General features: G+C 42.1%; 2 long non-coding RNA genes across 3 annotated transcripts; both read left to right on the top strand.

Annotated features, from left to right (window-relative positions):
• Positions 1-1,421: 1,421 nt before the first annotated feature.
• On the top strand, positions 1,422-2,373 carry LOC121599584. The gene is made up of 3 exons (XR_006005693.1): positions 1,422-1,561; positions 1,640-1,933; positions 2,028-2,373. It is a non-coding gene; the product is annotated as an uncharacterized LOC121599584 (long non-coding RNA).
• A 2,270-nt stretch (positions 2,374-4,643) lies between these two features.
• LOC121599583 lies at positions 4,644-5,691 on the top strand. 2 transcript variants are annotated; one of them, XR_006005691.1, is made up of 3 exons: positions 4,644-4,948; positions 5,017-5,352; positions 5,434-5,691. It is a non-coding gene; the product is annotated as an uncharacterized LOC121599583 (long non-coding RNA). The 2 variants fall into 2 exon arrangements; XR_006005692.1 differs by having other exon boundaries at positions 4,644-4,955.
• Positions 5,692-21,193: the final 15,502 nt, after the last annotated feature.

The following is a 21,193-nucleotide window of genomic DNA, read 5'->3' as shown; positions in this document are numbered from 1 at the left end:
TTTTGTCGCCAACTACCAAGCTGGGTTTGTTGGAGGCAAATCCACCACCGACCAAATTTTCACGCTGCGGCAGATCCTCCAGAAGTGCCAAGAACGCCAGATCCTTACGCACCACCTGTTCTGCTCTTCAACATCGCCCTGGAAGGTCGAAGCGCGGGGATAGACAACGACATCCGTGGCACGATCCTCTACCGATCTCTCCAATTGCTTGGCTTTTTGGATGACATCGACATCATCGGCAGGACAACGGCGAAGGTGTGTGAGGCGTACACCTGACTCAAACGCGAAGCAGCAAGTATTGGATTGAGAATCAATGCGACGAAGACGAAGTACCTACTTGCCGGTGACTCAGACCATCTGGGAAGTAATACCGAGCTCACCGTCTCTCCACCGCTCTGGTAGATCGTGCAGTTGCTGCGGTACTGGTGCACCGTCAAGTCTTTCCAGCACACCTCCTGAAGTACTAGTATTTCAAAGCCACATTACATCCGATGAGAGGATTTTGCAATGCCATGTCCCGAGCTTCCAATCTAGAGTCCTTTCTCCTTACGTGGGTCTGAATCGATTGGTCCGATACGGTGCTTCTTAATGTTGACTGTACGTTGTCTTGCGGTTTTTACAAGGGTAGCTTGCAAAGCTTCTACCATAACCTCCTGTCTCGTCGTAGAGCCTACGCTTGCTGGCCTTTTAGAGTGCTCTAGCGGGCCAAGAGGATAGAAACCCGCGCGTAACATTAAGAACAGACAATCCCAGGTAGAGTCATGTAGATGAATCATGTATTGCTCACTCCTGAGGCAGGCCAAGACCGCAAAGCGGTTGAAGCAAAAGATAAGTAAGTAAATAAGCTACCGTTTCTGAGCAGGGGATGAGGATCCTATGTCAACTTTTTAGAGGTTTTGGATCTACCCCAGTATCAGCGATGTATTGCTACAATACTGCCAACAGATCATTTGACGTGCATTACATTTTCAGGAACCTTTTTAAATTTGATCAGTTTGGATTGTTTTGATATCTGCAATACCTTTTGAAATGCAGTGCATTAGTTCAAAAAACAACATCTCACAGAACAAGCCTTCCACCAACACAAACATCACATGGCATTGACATAATACTCGTGGCAACATTGCGCAAATCTGTTTGTCACATGTGTGTGTTCGGAAACACTTGTTAATATAACTCTACTTTGCGAGAAATACGGCTTATTCGTAACACATTCTGAATAAATAACAAATACTTTAAATACGTTAAGCAATCTAGCCGTTATCACAGTTGTATCAAGCAGTACAATGAAGCAGGTGATCTGTTTAGCGGTTTTTGGCCTGTTTGCCTGCAGCACAATACTGGCCAACGAAGATTTTGAAGCAAAAGCAACACTTCGATCCGTTGAAGCAGTACAATCTGGACGTATTGTCAATATACTCGGAAGGATATTTCAAAGTATAAATTTATGGCAATTGTGTACATCCAGAAGGAATATGTTTGCAGCGCTAGTATCGTATCAGGCTCGCATGCCTTGACTGCTGCACATTGTGTGTATTTCAAAGAGAATGATCCCTCTAGTGTAAGTAGTTCAAGTGTGTCAGTCATACTGCAGATAAGAAGCAATTTTCTGTTACATTCGTTAACGATCGATTTTCAGGTAACGATCCGTGGAGGTTCTAGTGACATTTTCAAAGGAGGCATTTTATTCCAAGTGGCAAAAAAAACTGTTAGTCCAAATTATATGCGCACCGGTAGCATTGCACGTGATGTGTTGGAAAACCAAACATAGCACCAATTTCGTTTGCCACGAGTGCAGAGCTACCTAGCGGTACGCGTTGCTACGCACTTGGATGGGGACGAACAAACTTCGATGAGGAGAATTTATCCACAAAATTGCTGTACGCAGAATTTAAACTTGTGTTGACTACTGATTGTAGGAAAGCATATTCTGGTAAAGCAAATATTACGCCCAAGAAGTTTATTAGCAACTAAACTCACACGTGACCTATAATTGAAATGCTCATTTATGTTGTGTTTTTTTTCAGCGTAATATGCGGTAAAGCTAAGAATTCTGAGGTGTGTGAAGGCGACAGTGGTGGACCGTTGGTGTGTGATAACAAATTGACTGGAATAACTTTCTTCGTTTATGGTACATGCAAAGGAATTCTACCAGCGAGATTTACGAAAATTATGAGTCCTTCAATTCGTCTTTTTATCAGAATTGTGACAAAGTTGTGAAATAATTTTTAAACTGCAAAAAAAATGAAAAAATTGACTTGTTTTTTATGGATTGGCATGTTGGATTTTTAAACAGTATTATGTACAATAAACCACGTCGAAAGCGGTGAAGGTTAGTTTAAGAATGATTATAATAAATAAAATATAAATGTATATTACACTCAAATTATCGTGAAAAATAATGTTGAATGTGTATTTATCGATCGAAGTTAAAGACACGCGCAGGAACGGGTCAGAGGAGTCAAATAGCGTTTGTCTGTCGAAGACGGATAGCGTTGCCCGAATACGGAACAGCATGACATGAACGTACAGTTTAATCGCAACCAGTATCCGTACTCCATTAGCGACTGGATAAATGAGCAGCAGAGCGCTTTGCTGCTGGTTATATCATTAAGCTCGCGGATCATACTGATGATAAACAGTCTACGACATTGTCAAGCTTAAAAAATGACAGCCAACATCCTAAACAAGAGGTGAGGAGTTCCGATAGCAGGGTGGAATGCTACTTTGATGTTAAAATAGATAGCATATATTTTCGAATAGCGAATAATCGATAGTCTTATGACAATTGCTAACAAAATCGAACAGATAAGTTGTCATTGATTGGATGAGATACGATGGCCATCTTGGTTCATGTTAATGTTATGAAACAGCGAGTCGCACTTTTCTGGCGTATTTTCTCAGAGGCACATAGATCAGCCTTACAGGGTTTTAAACGAGTTGTCATAGTTGTGGGACACTTCCTTGACTCTATCTTACTGGAAGTGAATTTTATACGATGGTAATTAGACTACATGGCATCCTTATTAGACAGGCTCCTTGGAAATTCATATTGCAATTGTCCAACCTGGGTGCTTTAGAGTTAAAATCTCGTGGCATAAAGTTCTTCCCCGGTAAAGTGTTCCATAACTATGAGAACTCCTGGAAAACCCTGTATTAAAGCAACGGGGTCATTATTTCCCATTTTATAAAAATAGTACTTTTCTGCGTAATAACCTTTAAATAAAAGTGTAAATTGCTTATATTTTAGATAACCAATCGCTGCATAGACAATCACTACCTTAAAGATTATCAACAATTTCCTTAATTGACAATGCAACCCGCTAGCAGATGATAAATTTCCATATCTCCTGCAATTGCGTAAGATCTTTTTCGGTCGTTTGCGTAATCAGTGTGTGTACTGACAAGAGGTTGTACATATGGTTTGAGTGTCCTTGAGGGTCTGACGCACTATGTGGCCTTTTGAAAATCCATTTTTTTATTTTATTTTGAACATCTGTTCAAATAGCAAAAAAGTTAGCTTGTGTATGCACATCAAAACAGCTACCATTTTGGTCGTTAAAGCACGTGTAACGCTTATTCCATGTTATGCGCATAAAACAACAGTTTAGATGCAATTTAATCTTAGCGAGTACAAAGACGGAATGAAATTTTTTATTTCGTAATGTAACGAATGTTTGATTCATCCATTCGTCACTCAAAAAGGCATTTAGGGCATCAAATACACCATTTGCTGACTATGATACACACTTTCAGCTGTTGCAAATAGAAAAGCTGAAAGTGAACCCTCCCTTGTATGTTCCGATTCACCGCACTTGCTGTGGGCAGAATGATCCGCTTTTAAGAGCGATCAGCAATTTCAATGAAGCTTCTCATTAGTTCGATTTCAATATTTCCTCTGTTCAATTCCGTAGATGTTTTCGCTAGATTTCAATAGGAAAAGTGGTTAAAAATTATCTTGCTTGGTGTTACGCAGTTAACATGTTAACCCCGGCGCTGATTTTCATCATCTTTCCGTTCCGCCGCCATGTAGAACGCAGTTTATTGTGAACCAAACATACATGTAGAAAAAAAGCTATAATTTCAACTCTACTCTGTTTATCAATACGGTTGTGTGGGATATATATATATCAACCGTAATAATTTTAACTTACTTACTTACTTATCCGGCGCTACAACCGCTTTGCGGTCTTGGCCGGCAATAATTAGTATAGCACTATTATTTTACTTGCTCACTGCTGCTATGCATGCGAGTAGAGCACAGTTATTCGCAATGTCTGTTGATTCCCTAGCAAAAGATCAATGGCAGGCCCCGGGGCCTACCACCAGCATACGGGAAAGTTCACAGGCAGGCCCTGGAGCCTGCCACCGTTCTGAACATGTTAATTTATAGCCTCTTATAACTGTTTTGCGTAAGTATTTTCGCAAAAGCAAGAAACATTGAACAAGTGTTATACGTAAAGTATAGATTGGCTATATGACGTACATTCGAAGACTGCGTCATAATTATTTGAACAGGTTTAGCAGCTCTGTGGCAACTATTCAGTACCATACACGTACAAACAATTTTTGATGCATTCATCGATAGAATTCTGAGTTTAAATACAAAAACGTTTCGCACTTTAACCACAGTTGCGCAAAACGAACGATGAAGCAAGTGTTCTGTTTAGTCATTTTGGGGTTATTCTGCAGCAATTCAGTGTCAGCAAACGAAAATGCAACAGCCGAAGAAGCAGTGGTGGTCAATGGTAAAAATATGACTAAAGCAGAAGCAGCAGCACAATCTGGACGAATTACCAATAGTGTTGTTGTGGATATTGCAAAATATGCTTTTGCACAAAGTTTACGCCTCGATGGCCAATACCGTTGCGGTGCTGTTGTCATCTCAACATCTCATGCGCTGACTGGTGCTGCTGCTGTTTATTAATTTCGTAACAGTGTCCAAAGGGTAAATTGTAAGGCATAGATTCCATTATCACTCAAATAATTCCTCAAACTACCCTATCAATGTTTCAGCTGACTCTTTACGGAGGTAGTACATCTCCAACATCCGGAGGCGTATCATTTCAAATGATCAGGACCGCTGTTCATCCCAACTATAATCCAAATGGAGGCGTATCAGATTTCAACATTGCCGTTCAGACTGTGCCAACGAAAGCTTTCGGAGGAAAGCGAAATATTGCGCCGATACCACTTGCATCAGCCACTTGCATGCTCCGTGTACGGATGGGGCTCAACAAATCTTAACCTCCTAGCGCCCGTCAATGCATTACGTGCTGCTGGCATGGTCATAACATCGGAGGCATCGTGTACTAGAGTTTGGGCTCAGGTTGGAGTTAAAATTACTTCAAAGTAAGTGTAGTCACTATGAATTATTTCTGTCATTCGACACCCGATCACCAATCAATTGAAATTGTTTTTTTTTTCTTACAGCATGCTCTGTGCTAAGCTATCGCCCTTAATACACGATGCGCTGTCTCAGATTGCGCATATATTCATTTTATCAAAACATATGTCATTTCGCGTAGCCAAACCTAACGCATATATTTATCTGTCAAACGGATCGGTTTATCCGTTTATCTGTCCGTGTTTATCTGTGCGGTATATTTATCTGTCAAAAAAATTTATATATCAAAGTGCAAAGTGCAAAGTGTGCTCACACTGTGCGAAGTGTGCGAAACGTCCGGACTGTGCTTGCACTGTGCGTAAAGTGCGCGCACTATGCAGAGCAAGGTCTTTGAAAGAGAAAAGGTCGAAGCGTTTAGGGTAAACTGACAGAAAGCCATGGGAAAATTTTGACAGTTAAATTGAACTTTGTTTATGTTTAGCGATGGACGTTGCTATGGAGTGAATGAGAGTTTTGTTCAGCATTTTGCACTCATTTCCTTTTAGAATCCAATCCAAGAATTAGAATCCAATTAGAATATTACATGGCTGATACAATCCAAGGATCTCATTTACCATTCGTCGCCGGGTTAGGACGGTAAGCATATTGTAGCAGTGTGTGCCGATTGGATGTTTCATTTTACTCTCAGTGTTTTAATTGAAAGTAAATAGGACTTTTTTTACCCAGTTGGAACATGTACTGTGCTGTTTTGGATGCCTGTTAAACTTTTCGTTCTTCCAGCAGGACCGTTGCAAACGGTAGTGATTCGTGGTCACGGAATGCCAAACAATGAAAAATGTTATCAATGTTTCTGAATACAGAGTATATTGCAATTACTGATCCTTTATTCTCCACAAGTGATTGACTGCAAGAAATTTAACTAATGTAATCTTCCTAATAATAAATTTGTCCACTTTTCCGCGTTAACTATTAGCCGTTTGTTTGTAAACACTTTTTCATGAAACTGTCAAAAGCGAGCTGAAAATGGCAACCTAGCAACTGGCTTTGCATCGACCTGTTCTCCTTAAAAGATCTTGATGCAGAGTCTGCTCGCACAGTATGAAGTGTGCTCGCACTGTGCGAAAAATGCGCGCACTGTGCGGAGTGTGCGAAAAGTGCCCGCACTGTGCGAAGTGTGCGTAAAGTGCGGAGTGCGCACGCACTGTGCGAAAAGTGTGCGCACCGTGCGGAGTGTGCTCGCACTGTGCGAAAAGTGCGAAGTGCGCGCACAGTGCGGAGAGCGCGCACAGTGCGAAATGTGCACCGCACACAGAGATGTGCGTGCGTGTACGCACAGCACACTCAATTGTGCTATTTTACCCAACACTAGTCACTATGAATTATTTCTGTCATTCGACATCCGATCACCAATCAATTGAAATTGTATTGTATCGGGAAGGCATTTCTCTTTCACTCTTTAATCTTCCCTTTTCCCTTCCCCTCAAGAAATATATAATCTGTTTCATAAAGTATGTTAACTTCTCAACTGGTAGAGATAGGAACGTCTGTACACTTGGAACGCTTGCGCAAGACTCATTCGTATTTTTTTCTTTCTTCTTTTGTCTCAGCAGTAATTTCCAAGCAACATTTCAAGTGAAGGAAGGTTGTGGTGTTCGGCACCACTGGTGAACAAACGCTGAACTCCTGGCGGCGTTTCCGAACTCACCACTTTCGAACGTCACCCTGTGGTAATATAAGTTAGTGTAGGCAGCTAGCGATGACCCCCCATTGCCCACCCGAAGTGTGGACGATAGGATCACAGGGACCGCGTCGCACCTCGGAAAGCAGCGTAAAAAGCAGAATCAGCAGACCAGATCGCCGCAGCAGATGGGTCGTGAACCAGGGTGCAACCGCACACACGACTCCGCACGAAGTAATACGCACCACAGCGTACCGGCAGGGTTGGGTAAGCCGGGGAGGGGGATGGAATACGCTCACTCTTCGTTAACAAAAAAAAGGTAGCTAGCGATGTAATCGTTAAGTAGTATAGGACACGAATAGGAGCGATCGGATGCGCCGAATGTGATCCTCGAGCTCACGGGCGACCGGATGTGCCGATCGTCACTCTCTTATCACGTTTTTTCATCGCGTTCATCACGTACAATAAAGTTTGTAATTGTATCGCGCAAGCTCTACAAGGTCATTCGTTTATCCTGTATGAATTCATTACTCAACATAGCAGCCTCCGTTGAAAGGTAACTCACAACCCTTATTCAGAAACCTCTGCCACTTCCTTCTGTTCTTACAATATGTATATCTTGGTGATGGCTCTTTTGTAATTCGAACCAAGCTGTCATAAGAAGGGAATGGTTGTCCCCCTTCAGCAGGACCACAGCGCCTTCCCGAACGACTCTAATGCCTCGCCTTGAAGTCCATCGGACACGTTGGTGCAAACCAGACAAGTAATCTCAGTTCCATCGCTTTCAAATACGCCAAACATATTCCTGTGTTTGTTGATAGCGATCCAGGCGGTTTCCTGGAATCTTAGCATACGATGACTCAGGTTTGGAAGTTAGTGCCCATAGAATCAAAAAAATACCGTTCGTTTGTTGGAGAGTGTAGTTAACGGTCGTGACTTCAAGCAAGCCTCCAGATCATCTCATCCAGAAAGTTTCCAGATCATTTCATCGTCAAATACTGGGTCCTATCGTCGATTTAAGATCCCTTTCAATGTTAAGAATAAGCAACGTTTTGTTTTTTTGGATTTGACAGTACTGGCGTATGGTAGTGTAGAGACGTTTGCCGCTACTATAGAGACCGTCGATGACAGCTGATAAAGGCGGCCGTATTCGTACAGGCGACTAAAGAACCTGAACCGTGAAGTAAGATGGTGAGAGAAAGATGATCGTGAGAATGGAGAGAGTACAAGGTGGATGATCAAAGGATTGTTCTGTTGTAGCGGAACTTGGGGCAAGTGTGCCACCTTAAGCATTTCAAGTCATAACTCACTAAAACGTGTTTTTCAAAAGCCGATTTAAATCTCATAACCATTTTACATCTATTTCCTCACTTATAAATGAGTTTCGCTTGAAAAAAGTGCAAACAAAACAGTGTTTGAAGTGTTTTAAAAAGGGTCCAAAAAGACGTTGTTTTTTTGGGCTATGGGGCAAGAGTGCCACTCGTATGGGGCAAGACGGCCACCTGGTAAAAATAACCGTATTTCTTAGATAATTGGAAATTATTACGTTTGTACCACTAGTGTATATATTCCTACATGTATTTAGTCACCAATGAAGCCTTTTTGACCACCAACTGTACCAAAATATGGTTTGTTATTGTTCTGTTTTTCTGGCGTGGAATCGCAGCACGCTACAACAATATTTACATTTTTGACAGCTCGTGCCTATGAAAGATAGTGGCACACTTGCCCCAAATAGAGATGGCTCTTTTGCCCCAAAAGTTGTAACTTTTTTGAAATGGAATTTTTCTGTGACAAAAAGAAAGTTTTTTTCAACTAACCCCACAAAATATTTCACGTTTTCTCAGCTATACGGTGGTGTAAATATTTTCTCGGTTGATTGTTCGCATGATTTTTGAGAGCTTATTTGGTTGGATTAAAAAATTATAATATTCTGCTCAATTTTGAAACTCAATATAAATCAGTTTAAAACAATGGGAAATATCAATTGGTCTATATGAAATTAGGCTCAGAATACCTAGTCATTGGAAAGCAACCAACTGTATACACAATTGATCATTAAACTAAAGTTTTTAAGGAAAAATGCTTGGTGGCACTCTTGCCCCGTATGGCACACTTGCCCCAAATTCCGCTAGTAAAAACTTCTCTTTAATCATGACGTCTTTGCAAATGGTGCTCCCTCGTTTGGAAGAGGATAATTTCGAAATTTTGAAATTCCGTGTGGAGTTGGAATTATTGCGGCAAGATTTATCCAAGTATGTGAAAGATGTTCAGCCGGAAATACCAACTAATGACTGGAAAACCGGTGATGTTCCGATGTCGTACTTTGTGGCTGATTAAGAGATAGGAAGTACTTTACGGAACTGTGGCGCTTTTTAACTAGCACTCGGTACTCTTTGGAACCTTGCGGCTGTTTAGCCTGATGTGTATGATTCATGATGTAACTTGAATGCTTGTTAAGAAACCGTACTATACTTGGTGGAACTTTATAGCTTTTTAATGCATGACATCGGTACAAGGTGGCTCTAGTCAAAGTGTCAAAGACAGACGCCGGCTTGTGGTTTGTGCTCCAGTAAGATTAGTTATTTGAAGTAATCATATTGAGTTAAGTGGTTTTGACTTAACTGTTTATTATTTAAAATTCTGTTAACGTTATGAACATTTACAGTTCACAAATAATCGTACACATAAATGAAACAAACAAATAAGTTGTTTATTTCATCGATGACGCTTTGCTTAAAAAAAACCCCAAGAAAAATAATCCCCGGCACCCTAGCATAAGGAAGCTGTATAGGCGCTATTTGGAAGGACCACCTGGAACTTTGATGCTGTTTATCTACTGCAAAAGGCGAATTCAAGCAACGATCTTTAGCATGCCAAAATTAGCTGCTTAACCTTCATTTCTATAATCACCTACCCGGGTATGCTTTGTTTATTTTTTATGATAACTTTTTGTTGGATTCTTGAATTGATCCAAAATATTTAGAATGCCTAGAGAAATATGTTTTAAAATAGGGGTAAAAAAAATCCCGATGGGATTCATCAGATTTTTATTATTTTTTTAAATGTGCTTTAAAAACTAAAATCAAGTTTTACCTCTTACTTCTATAACCACCTACCCTCGTAGGTAATACATGCAAAAAAAGATTTTGTTTTCGGTAAGTCGTTAATTTTGTAGTTATATGTATAGTTGTGCATGTAGTTATATTTATAGAATCTATTCCAAAAGTGTTGTAGCTCCAAATATTCAGTCGGGACGACATGGCGATGTACTAGTGTCAGTTGAACTAATTGCTGTGCATTCAATTTACGTAACTAAAAGCCATACATCATAAATTTATAACATAAGAAGAAGTATTGTTATTATAGCTGCATAGAATAAGTTAAATAAGACATTTTTTACCAATAAAAATACATTCCCTTATGAAATGTATTACCTACCCGGGTAGGTGGTCATAAAGATGAGGGTGTATTTTTGGTCATAGAAAAAAAAACAGCCTGTTTTGCTCTAAAACAGCCTATTTGCATTCTAAAACCACGGAAGGATTTTTCATTTCAACTATGAACATTTTAACGCATTTGTGCTTCATTAGATTCATGTTGGTCACTTCCGTTTGATAAATATCACCCTTTTAAAATGTGTTGCCAAGATTTTTGGTATCTCTTACCATTTTGCTAAGAGCAGCACCTTAGGATATTAGCGATTTTCAAGCACCTGACCATAATTTTATCTCAAAATCATCATTTTGGTGCAAAATATTAGTTATTTAACGACTACACATCAAAGTCTACCAACATTTCATCGAAAATATGCCTTTTTCCTGTACGTCCATAATTGGTACAACTAACCTTCGGTGTACCAAATATCGCAGTATGCTATGGATGCTTTGTTGACAATTGTCGTTTTGGTCGTAGCGCGTAGTTTACAAGTGTACAATTTACAATTTTCGCAATCTAAAGTGGTAATATGTGTTTTAAGCATCATTTTGTTGTAAAGTGTTCGAACCAGTAATCAGTGGAATAATCAGTGAAATGTAATCGAATCAGTTTCTTGCTACTTGCAAAGAATGCAATCTTGAATGATTTTCATACGAAGAAGTGAAATCTGAAGCCGCTCGTGTCGCCTTATTGCTAAATGCGCTCTTGTTCTTCCCTGATCAATAGTTAGTGCCAGTCTTGACCGGAAGTATCTTGGCCAGAAGATAGTTGAACTATGGCTACGATTCTTCATTTAAACAAATTCAAACAGACCACCCTGATTTGTGCTCCACTTCGTATCGCGCTGAAACGGTAGCTGGCTTCGGTATAGCTTCCAGGTGATATGAAGAATTATCAGGTGTGTGTCCAAGCACGGTGTCATAAGAAAGGTGTACGAAAGTAATTTTTTTAGGATTAGCCTCAGCAATTGTGCGATTAATTGAGCGTGGATATACAACCAGTGATAGAAAACGGATATTTTAAAATGTTAATTTTACGTATTTAATGGTGGTAACATACTTATTTTGGTGCAGTGAACTTATCATTACTTGATTTCAATTAAAACAATGTCACAAAGTAATTTTTGGTGTAAATATCCACGAGTTTTAGAATAGAGCCACAATTGATACAGATATGGCGAATTGCTAGGAACACTATAGCCATAATTGGTACCTTAAGATGCAATTTTGAATTGAAATTTTCTAGTATTTTGATAAAAACTGAGTGAAAATAAAAAATACCCTCGTGTTCTACACATTGTAGGTTACATAAAAACATAAAGAAGTTTGAAATTGTACCCAATACTTATTTTTACAGGCGTAAAATCGATATATTGATGACATATTACAGCCATAATTGGTACACTTACCCTATATTCTGCTCTAATATTGTTGACATGCATGGTAAACTTTGCATTACATTCATTATTTTGTTGATTTTTCAAAAAGAAATATCAAATTTCAGTTTTCAAGTTAGCTATACATCACGCTTTTATAGTTTTTCTCTAGACTCTTAATTATAACTGTTGAAACTGCTTTCATGCGAGGTCGCGTACTATGAACCTAAATAGCCAAAAGTGCTTAAGCAGCTTGTTACGCGTGCGATTATTCAAAAGGTTTCAAACTGTAATTTCGCATGGTGCGCGATCACCTTAAACTAGAAAAGGAATACGCTACGTGTAAAAGCGGAATAAACATGCGTCACAAACACTAACACACGGCACTCACGCGTACGTACACTTATGTAATAATTATCCTCGGAAAGGATACACTAACACCCTAAAAAATGTATGGGCTTCCGGGGGTATAAAAGGGACTACACTTCGAATAAAGAACTATTCGGATTTTGCAACTCTAAGAAACTTCGACTTTTTTAATTTTGCATATTCGGATCACGAAAGAAATCTCTCATCCCTCTTCACCCCCTTCTGCGGCATAGGCTCCTCAAATTACTTGAGAGAGCAACTAGCGGGAAGGTTGATTACTGGTGTCGAACGGTTGAGAAGATCGCTGTTACCCGAGCGGGTTTGACTTACAAGGCCGCATCCTTCGCGTGGCCCACAGATCCGTTCGCCGTCGTAACATTTGGTGGCTCCAGAGAGGAATCTTCCTCACATTTGCTTAGTAGAGAGATTTGCCCGTTGGATGCAAGCTTCCGCAAATTCTCTAGCCCTCCACGTTCTCACCGTAGAGAATTTGCTTCGCTCCTAGACGAACCTATCCTCGCTCCAGAGGAAGCACTCACACTAGGAGGAAGACAGCATCGCTTCCGATAGGATTGCTTCCGCTCTCCATCTACGCTTGTGCACTCACGTATACGGCTCCACTTACACGTGTACAGCTCCAGCGAGCTGCGTATGCGATAGCGTGAGAGAGCACTAAGAGAGAGCTCTAAGGGAGAGCCCTTGCGCACCGTTGAACCAGTGCGACATCGCACACCCATACCACTAATTAAGAATCCGTGCACCATACACGCACACGAATCCGATTAGCTACGTCATGACTACCAAGAGAAATCTTACCCCGTTCGTGGATAACGACAATGGTAGCTGTCGCTTATGCAGCCGGGATGATGATCCCAATATGGTCCAATGCGACGAATGCGATCGCTGGTTCCATATGGCATGTGCCAAACTGAGCCGGTTGCCTAAAGCGGACGAACCATTCTTGTGCATTAAATGCACAAAGGATTATGCAAAAATTAAGGCTCCAACGCCGACGGGCTCTGGCCAAGACACGGCCATCGCAGCCCTTATCGAAGCGTTGAAGGGTAGTAGCATTGACACTAATACCTATTTAAAACGAACGACACTAAACCAGCTTCCTCCGTTCGATGGCAAGGCAGGAGAATGGCCCAAGTTTAAGCGCGCGTTCGATGAAAGCACAGAAGAAGCAAAATTTTCCAACGTCGAAAATATGAACCGTCTCCAGCATGCGCTCAAAGGGGAAGCCGAGAAACATGTTCGCCGACTATTCTTAGAACCGGCAAACGTTCCCGAAATAATCTCCAAATTGGAGGAACAATTCGGTAGAGCGGACCTTGTGTACGATGAACACCTAAAAGACGTGCTAAAAATCAAAATTGATAATCAGCACAAGATTCCTGAACTATCCGACGCGATTCAGGATATGATTACCAACCTCAAAGCAATAAACAAAGCTGCATACTTGCAAGACCATCGGTTGGTAAACGAATTGGCTTGCAAATTACCCACTGATCGACATATAAAATGGATCGAGTACAAAGCATCCAGCATAAAGCCGGGCGAGCTTCCATCGCTAGAAGACTTTGGAAAATGGTTGCTTCCTCAAGCAAAAGTCTTGAAGGAATTGCCAAAGCGGGCGGAACGCGCAAAACAATTATTGAATGTACACCAGCCTCCAGCAAGAACCACCGAAGGGCCGCGTAGAAACCATCGCTTCACTAACGCACGCAACGCACACGGCTCAGCCACTAACACAAATACTGCTCGACCATTTACACACACTGCATCACGACAATGGAACCAAACTTTTTCTTGCCCGTGTTGTCACGGAAGCCACGCACTATACCGATGTGATATATTTAAACGGAGACCGGCACAAGAACGCGTAGAAATCGCACATAGAGGAGAACAATGCTTCGCCTGCCTATCCGGTAATGATCACCGCGCACGAAACTGTAGAGCAGCAAGAGAATGCGGCATACAAGGGTGCAAGGAAATGCACCATCAATTGCTACACTTACCTGTCGCATCCAATACAAACTATCACCAGGCACAGCAAAACATATTCTATCAAATTGTGCCAATTGTTCTGCGAAACGGAGACAAAACGCAGGCCACATTTGCATTTCTAGACGCAGGATCGTCGGTAACATTGATCGAGGAGAAGATTGCAAATGAGCTTCAATTAGAAGGACCGATCGATCCCCTCACGATGACATGGACACAGAATTTGTCCATCCGAGAGGACGAGAGCAAGAGAGTAAGCTGCCTCGTAAGAGGAGAAAAGGAGAAGAGAGAGCATCTCCTAGAGAAGATGAGAACCGTAAAAACGCTCCAGCTCCCGAGCCAATCCATCGACTGCGGTGATCTCGCAGAGAAATATCCTCATCTGAGAGGAATCGAAGTAGGCGAATATAAGAGAGCGAAGCCAACCGTTCTAATTGGCCTTAACCATAGTCATCTACTAATACCATTAGGACGAAAAATGGGCCGAAGTGATGAGCCAATAGCGATTAAGACGAAGTTGGGATGGGTTATCTTCGGGATGGACACCAAACTTCGCGAAGCCTCCGAACATTTTCTGATGATCCACTACGAGGAAAATGCCATGAATAGCATGATGCGAAGCTACTTCAGTACCGAAGACTTTGGAGTGAAACCAGTAGCAACAATAAAGTCGAGCGAGATGGAACGTGCCGAGAAAATCATTGCCAACACCCTGGTGAAATCACAGGGACGTTACGAGATAGGTCTATTATGGAAGACCGACGAAGTGAAGTTTCCGGACAGCTACCAAGCTGCTTTACGACGTCTAGAGAGTCAGGAAAAGCAGCTGAAAAGGAACCCTGAAATGCAGACTTGGTTGTGTGAAACCTTCAAGGAGTACGAGAAGAAGGGATATGTAAGAAAGCTCTCACGGGAAGAAGCAGCACTGCACGGGCCGCGTACCTTTTATTTGCCGCACTTCGTGATCGTGAATAAAAACAAGCCGGTGCTTAAACCGAGGCTAGTGTTCGACGCTGCCGCAAGGGTTAAGGACGTTTCCTTAAACTCCCAGCTCCTCACTGGACCTGACGAAGTGCCGTCACTGTTCGGCATACTGTTGAGATTCCGTGAAGGGAATATCTGCGTTAGTGGAGACATCAAGGAGATGTTCCACCAAGTGAAAATAAGGAAGGAGGACCAGGACGCACAGCGCATACTGTGGCGTGAAGGAAACGCAGCTCGGCGGCCGGATACGTATGTCATGCAGGTCATGACGTTTGGTGCAACGTGCTCGCCATCATGTGCTCAAGCGGTAAAAAATCGAAACGCCGAAGAGCATCAACTTACTCACCCGCTGGCCCTTAGACCCATCACTCGTCAGCATTATGTGGACGACTACTTGGACAGCTTTTTCTCGCTGGAAGAAGCTATCGAAACGGTGGAACAGGTGAGAAAGGTTCACGCGATGGGTGGATTCCTCATAAGGAATTTTGTGTCGAATAATTCAAAGTTGAGACAAACAATACCGGAAGAACATCAACTCCACCAAAGTCTAGTGGACATCAAGGAAAAAAACCAATGCGTCGAAAAAATATTGGGTGTGCAGTGGAATACGCAGCTGGACACGTTTGGTTATAGAGTGAATATAGCAAGAGCTCGCACCGATGTCGGCGGAGAACTACCCACCAAACGAGAGGTGTTGAGTTTCGTCATGTGTATATATGATCCCCTCGGTCTCATCAGCCACCTTACAATTCAAGGGAGGATTATCATGCAAGCTGTCCACATAGCCGTTGAGGACTGGGACGCAAAGATTCCCGACAATCTCGCAGCAAAGTGGCATGAATGGACGACAACCATCAGTGAAGCAAAGGATCTAGCCATTCCTAGACCAATCACCGCGGCAGGAAATGCGCCGATCGATATCCACCACGCATCCCTAGATGCATTTGCAGCATGCGTGTACGCAAGAAGCTGCTTTAAAGGGTGCTATGTCGTGAGGCTTGTCGCTGCCAAGGCTCGAGTGGCTCCAATCCATGCACTAACGATTCCAAAGCTCGAGTTGCAAGCCGCCATTTTGGGAGCGAGGCTCACCGAAACCGTTGCAAAAGAGCTCAGACTGCCAATCCACCGCACCACGTTCTGGACTGATTCACGAACAGTATTGTCGTGGATCAATAGCGAGCATCGGAAATTCAAACAATTTGTGGCGCACCGAGTAAGCGAAATTTTGGACACGAGCAGCGCCAGCCAATGGAGGTGGGTCCCTTCAAAGGAAAATCCAGCCGATGCCGCCACCAAGGTAACCAACGCAAGCATGTGGTTTAATGGTCCAGCATTTCTATTATCAAAAGAGTGTGATTGGCCCGAGCAGCAGCCTGTCTCAGACACAGAGGAGGAGAAGCGTGTCGCCGCAAATCTAGTGCTTCACCATCACGAGACAGTGGTTCCCGAGCTAAATTATTCAACATGGGACCGCCTGCTTCGCCATCACACATTTTTAAAGAAATTTGTGGATTTTTTGAAAGACCGGAAGGCGTTCAACAAGATGATTGGACGCGAGGACGTAGAACACGCCAAATACGCCTTGTTACGCAAGGCGCAATGGGAAGGGTTCCCGGATGAAATGGAGGCCCTAACGAGGGGGCAGGAAATATCCAGCAAGAGCAGTATCAAAACATTGTTGCCTTATTTAGATCAGCACAATCTCCTGAGGTCGCGAAGCCGTTTAGAGAACGCAACGGCGCTACCAAAAAGCGCGCGCTCACCAATACTTCTGCCGCAAAAACCGCGCATCGTGAAGCTTCTCGTGCGGAACTACCACGAGAAGTATCATCATCAGGCCGACAATGTCGTAATCGGTACCTTGCGACAAACCTACTGGATCGTGCAGCTGCGGAACGTTTTGAAAGCTGTTAAAGGTTGCTGCCAGAGATGTATCCTCAACACCGCTACCCCGCAAACCCCTTAGATGGCACCCCTGCCATCTTTCAGGACACACCCTCACAATCCGCCATTCCTACACTCGGGAGTGGATTATTTTGGGCCCCTCGACGTTACCGTGAAGCGGTCCATCGAGAAACGATGGGGGGCAATATTCACTTGCATGAGCACGAGGGCCGTACACATCGAACTGGCCGAGAAGTTGGACGTCGATAGCTTCTTAATATGCCTGAAGAATTTCACGAACCGACGAGGCAAGATCACCCACTTATACAGCGACAACGGGACCAACTTCATAGGCGCGGATAGGCTGATGAAGAAGTTGGTGGAAGAGATCGGAGAGAGAATGGGAAGAGAAGCCGCCCTGAGACACCAGATTGAATGGAAATTCAATCCGCCGTCCGCTCCCCACTTCGGAGGATCGTGGGAGCGGCTTATTCAAATAGTGAAGAAAGCGCTACACCACATGGCGACTGAGTGGAAGACGCGACACCCCTACCCGGAAACGTTGCGAGCGGCGTTAATAGAGATAGAGGCTATGATCAATTCGCGGCCATTGACGCACATACCATTGTCTAACGAGGAAGACGAGGTTCTAACGCCGTTCCACTTCCTTATTGGACGAGGCGTTGAGAGCCTGCCGCCGGACAGTCTGGACACATCCTATGTATCCAGGCAGCAGTTTAAAGTGGCCCAGCATAACGCCAAGGTTTTCTGGGATCGCTGGAAGAAGGAGTATCTGCCTACACTCATCAAGCGGAACAAGTGGACCAACAAGGCAGAACCAGTGAAGGTGGGCGATGTAGTGGTGCTCACGAACGACAACGCACCCGCGGGACAATGGCTGAAGGGCAAGGTGCTGGAAGTGCACCCAGCTGCGGATGGGCAAGTTCGCGTCGTGTCCGTGAAGACGGCTACCGGAATCCTGAAGCGACCGGCCGTCAAGGTAGCAGTAGTGGACGTGAAGCCCAAGGAGCATCTACTCGTCGTGAAGCAACCGCCATCCAAGACGACCAAGCGGGTGCTGGAAGATGACGTGACTTTGAGGGAGGCCCCGTCAACCAAGCGGATCATCACAGCTGGCGACTGGATAACCAGATTGCTTGTGGACAATTCAGATCGCGAATGAAGAATCGTCACCCGTCTTTTCTTTTCTTTTGGGTAATTGACCGCGGTAAATTACGAGGAGGAGGATGTTACGCGTGCGATTATTCAAAAGGTTTCAAACTGTAATTTTGCATGGTGCGCGATCACCTTAAACTAGAAAAGGAATACGCTACGTGTAAAAGCGGAATAAACATGCGTCACAAACACTAACACACGGCACTCACGCGTACGTACACTTATGTAATAATTATCCTCGGAAAGGATACACTAACACCCTAAAAAATGTATGGGCTTCCGGGGGTATAAAAGGTATATAATACACTTCGAATAAAGAACTATTCGGATTTTGCAACTCTAAGAAACTTCGCCTTTTTTAATTTTGCATATTCGGATCACGAAAGAAATCTCTCATCCCTCTTCACCCCCTTCTGCGGCATAGGCTCCTCAAATTACTTGAGAGAGCAACTAGCGGGAAGGTTGATTACTGGTGTCGAACGGTTGAGAAGATCGCTGTTACCCGAGCGGGTTTGACTTACAAGGCCGCATCCTTCGCGTGGCCCACAGATCCGTTCGCCGTCGTAACACAGCTAATTTTGGCATGCTTAAGATCGCTGCTTGAATTCGCCTTTTGCAATAGATAAACAGCATCAAAGTTCCAGGTGGGTCTTTCAAACAACGCTTATGCAGCTTCCTTATGCCAGGGTACCGGGGATTATTTTTCTTTGTGTTTTATTTTCAAGCAAGCGTCATTGATGAAATAAACAACAAGATTTGTTTTGTTTGTGTACATGTGTATATTTTAAATTCCTTAACCTTTAAGTTGGCAACCGGATACCCGGGTATTTTTTCAACTTCGAACTGCAATAACTTTTGATTCATTGCTTTTATTGACCTGAAATTTTCCGTAGCCTCCCAACTTTTAATTTATGATTTTTTGGTGCATAAGTTGTAATTTTAAACAGCCTGTAAGTATTTTATTTTGATTTTTTTTAACTTTACCACGTAAGTTGGCAACCAGCATACCCGGGTATTACATACATTTTGTATGGATAATGACGTTTCTCTTCTTCCTTTTTTCGTATTGTGCTTATTTTCGAGTCAAATTCAAGCGATTCCAAATTTCAATTTGACCGTTATTTTTATAATAAAATGAAAAAAATTAATGAATAAATGAAATAGAAGAGAATATATGGTCGGCATTACTTGCTTACAGCATTAAAATATAGAAAACATTGTTTACCTATGAAAATCGTTAATTTTTTGCATCAAAACGTGTGGAATACCCGGGTATGCCGGTTGCCAACTTACGTGTGTAATTCTGGTTGCCAACTCTACGGTTAATATTTATGAATTATTCAAAATGTCACACAATTTACTGTACAATCACAATCACTTGACTCAATGTTCCTCCTTCAATTAACTTAAGTAGCTTGGGCAACAACAACAACGAGATGATTGACGGCGTATGTCTTTGACACCGTTTCATCTCTTAATCACCCACAAAGTTCGACAACAGAACGATTTTTCGTAAAATAAATCAGCTATAAAAATCGCTCCAAATCAGCTATGGAGTTCGAGCTGGCTATTTGGGAAGTTATCGCCATTGCAAGTCTTTATACGACCTCGCAGACTGCTCGAATTTGTTTAGCAGATAAATAAAAAAAATTAAAGATTTCGAAGAAAGCCCGCTAAAGCCGTGAAAGTTTCGGTTGAAATCTTTAATCACCTTTTAACGCAACTAAGGGCTTAAATGGGCCGGTCTTCTGGGACAGTCGACAACTCGTACGACTTAACAACATGCCCGTCATGGGTTCGAGCCCCGAATCGACCGTGCTCTCGTACTAAGAACTGACTATTCTGCAATGATAATAATTAAGTCACTGAAAGCCAAGCTCACTAGTAGTACAGAAAGATACGACCGACAACGGTTGTTGTGTCAAAGAAGAAGAAGGGCTGAAATGCCTTCAAAGCCGTTTAATGCTGGTAGGAATTTCATGAATTTTCAACGGCGATCCTGAGATCACCGAACCTGTTGCTGTGTCGTTGTGTATGCGCAAACAGATGGTATAGTGCAACACAATCAACCATGTGATTCGCTGCTGACCATTATTTTTTCACCGAGAATGCGTGAATTAAGGAAAACGCATTTATTACATTATTACATTACACATTTTCTAATTTTAATGGTTCGGGATTTGAATTTCTTTTGGTGTGCGTTAAGCCACATTCTGATTAATATAGAATGAAATAAAGCACACACAAAACTAACCAAACCAAATTTCACTTCCACTGGAAAAGATCATAAACTTGTTATGCAGGGTTTTACTGTATTTTTTATTTTTTTAATGTTGTATAACCCATTTCAGATTAGAAAAAATAAAGCAAAACGAGTTTGAAATGCATCTTTGTTCGTGCATAAATGATTAAATCTAATATGGAGGACAAATGATAATAATAATAATATAATAATAACAATTATCAAATTGTAAAACTCCAATCATAAATATTGTCCCACTGACAGACTGAAATTTTTGCGTTCTGGCTTGAAAAATAAAACGAGTCATTGACGAACAAATATCTCATTATAAACTGCTCCTAAGATTCGTGGTATATGCGTTCCCGAGACATCAGTGTCATGTCACGGTTTTCTCCCAAAATTTAAGTGCGCTATGTGTTTTTTATTAAAATTTATATGTTCATACTACTTATAATTTATTTAGTACGATTTGTTTTTTTTTTTTTCAATTTTTGAAAATTATAACTAAAAAGTTATAAACCAACATAGGAACATAAAAAAAATGTAACTTGGGAACAACCAGTATTTTAAAAATCAATGTTTTATAAATCCCATCTTTCAGGAATAACAGTACCGTGTAGTGTGAATTATTTGCATTAATTTTATTCTTACCGCTGTTTTCTAGGAACCCTTTACAAGTTTGTAGGAGTTCAA

Source organism: Anopheles merus, chromosome 3L (assembly GCF_017562075.2).
Source record: "Anopheles merus strain MAF chromosome 3L, AmerM5.1, whole genome shotgun sequence".
NCBI lineage: Eukaryota > Metazoa > Arthropoda > Insecta > Diptera > Culicidae > Anopheles > Anopheles merus.
The sequence above is the reverse complement of the archived record's forward strand: the minus strand, read 5'-3'. Positions and strand labels throughout refer to the sequence as shown.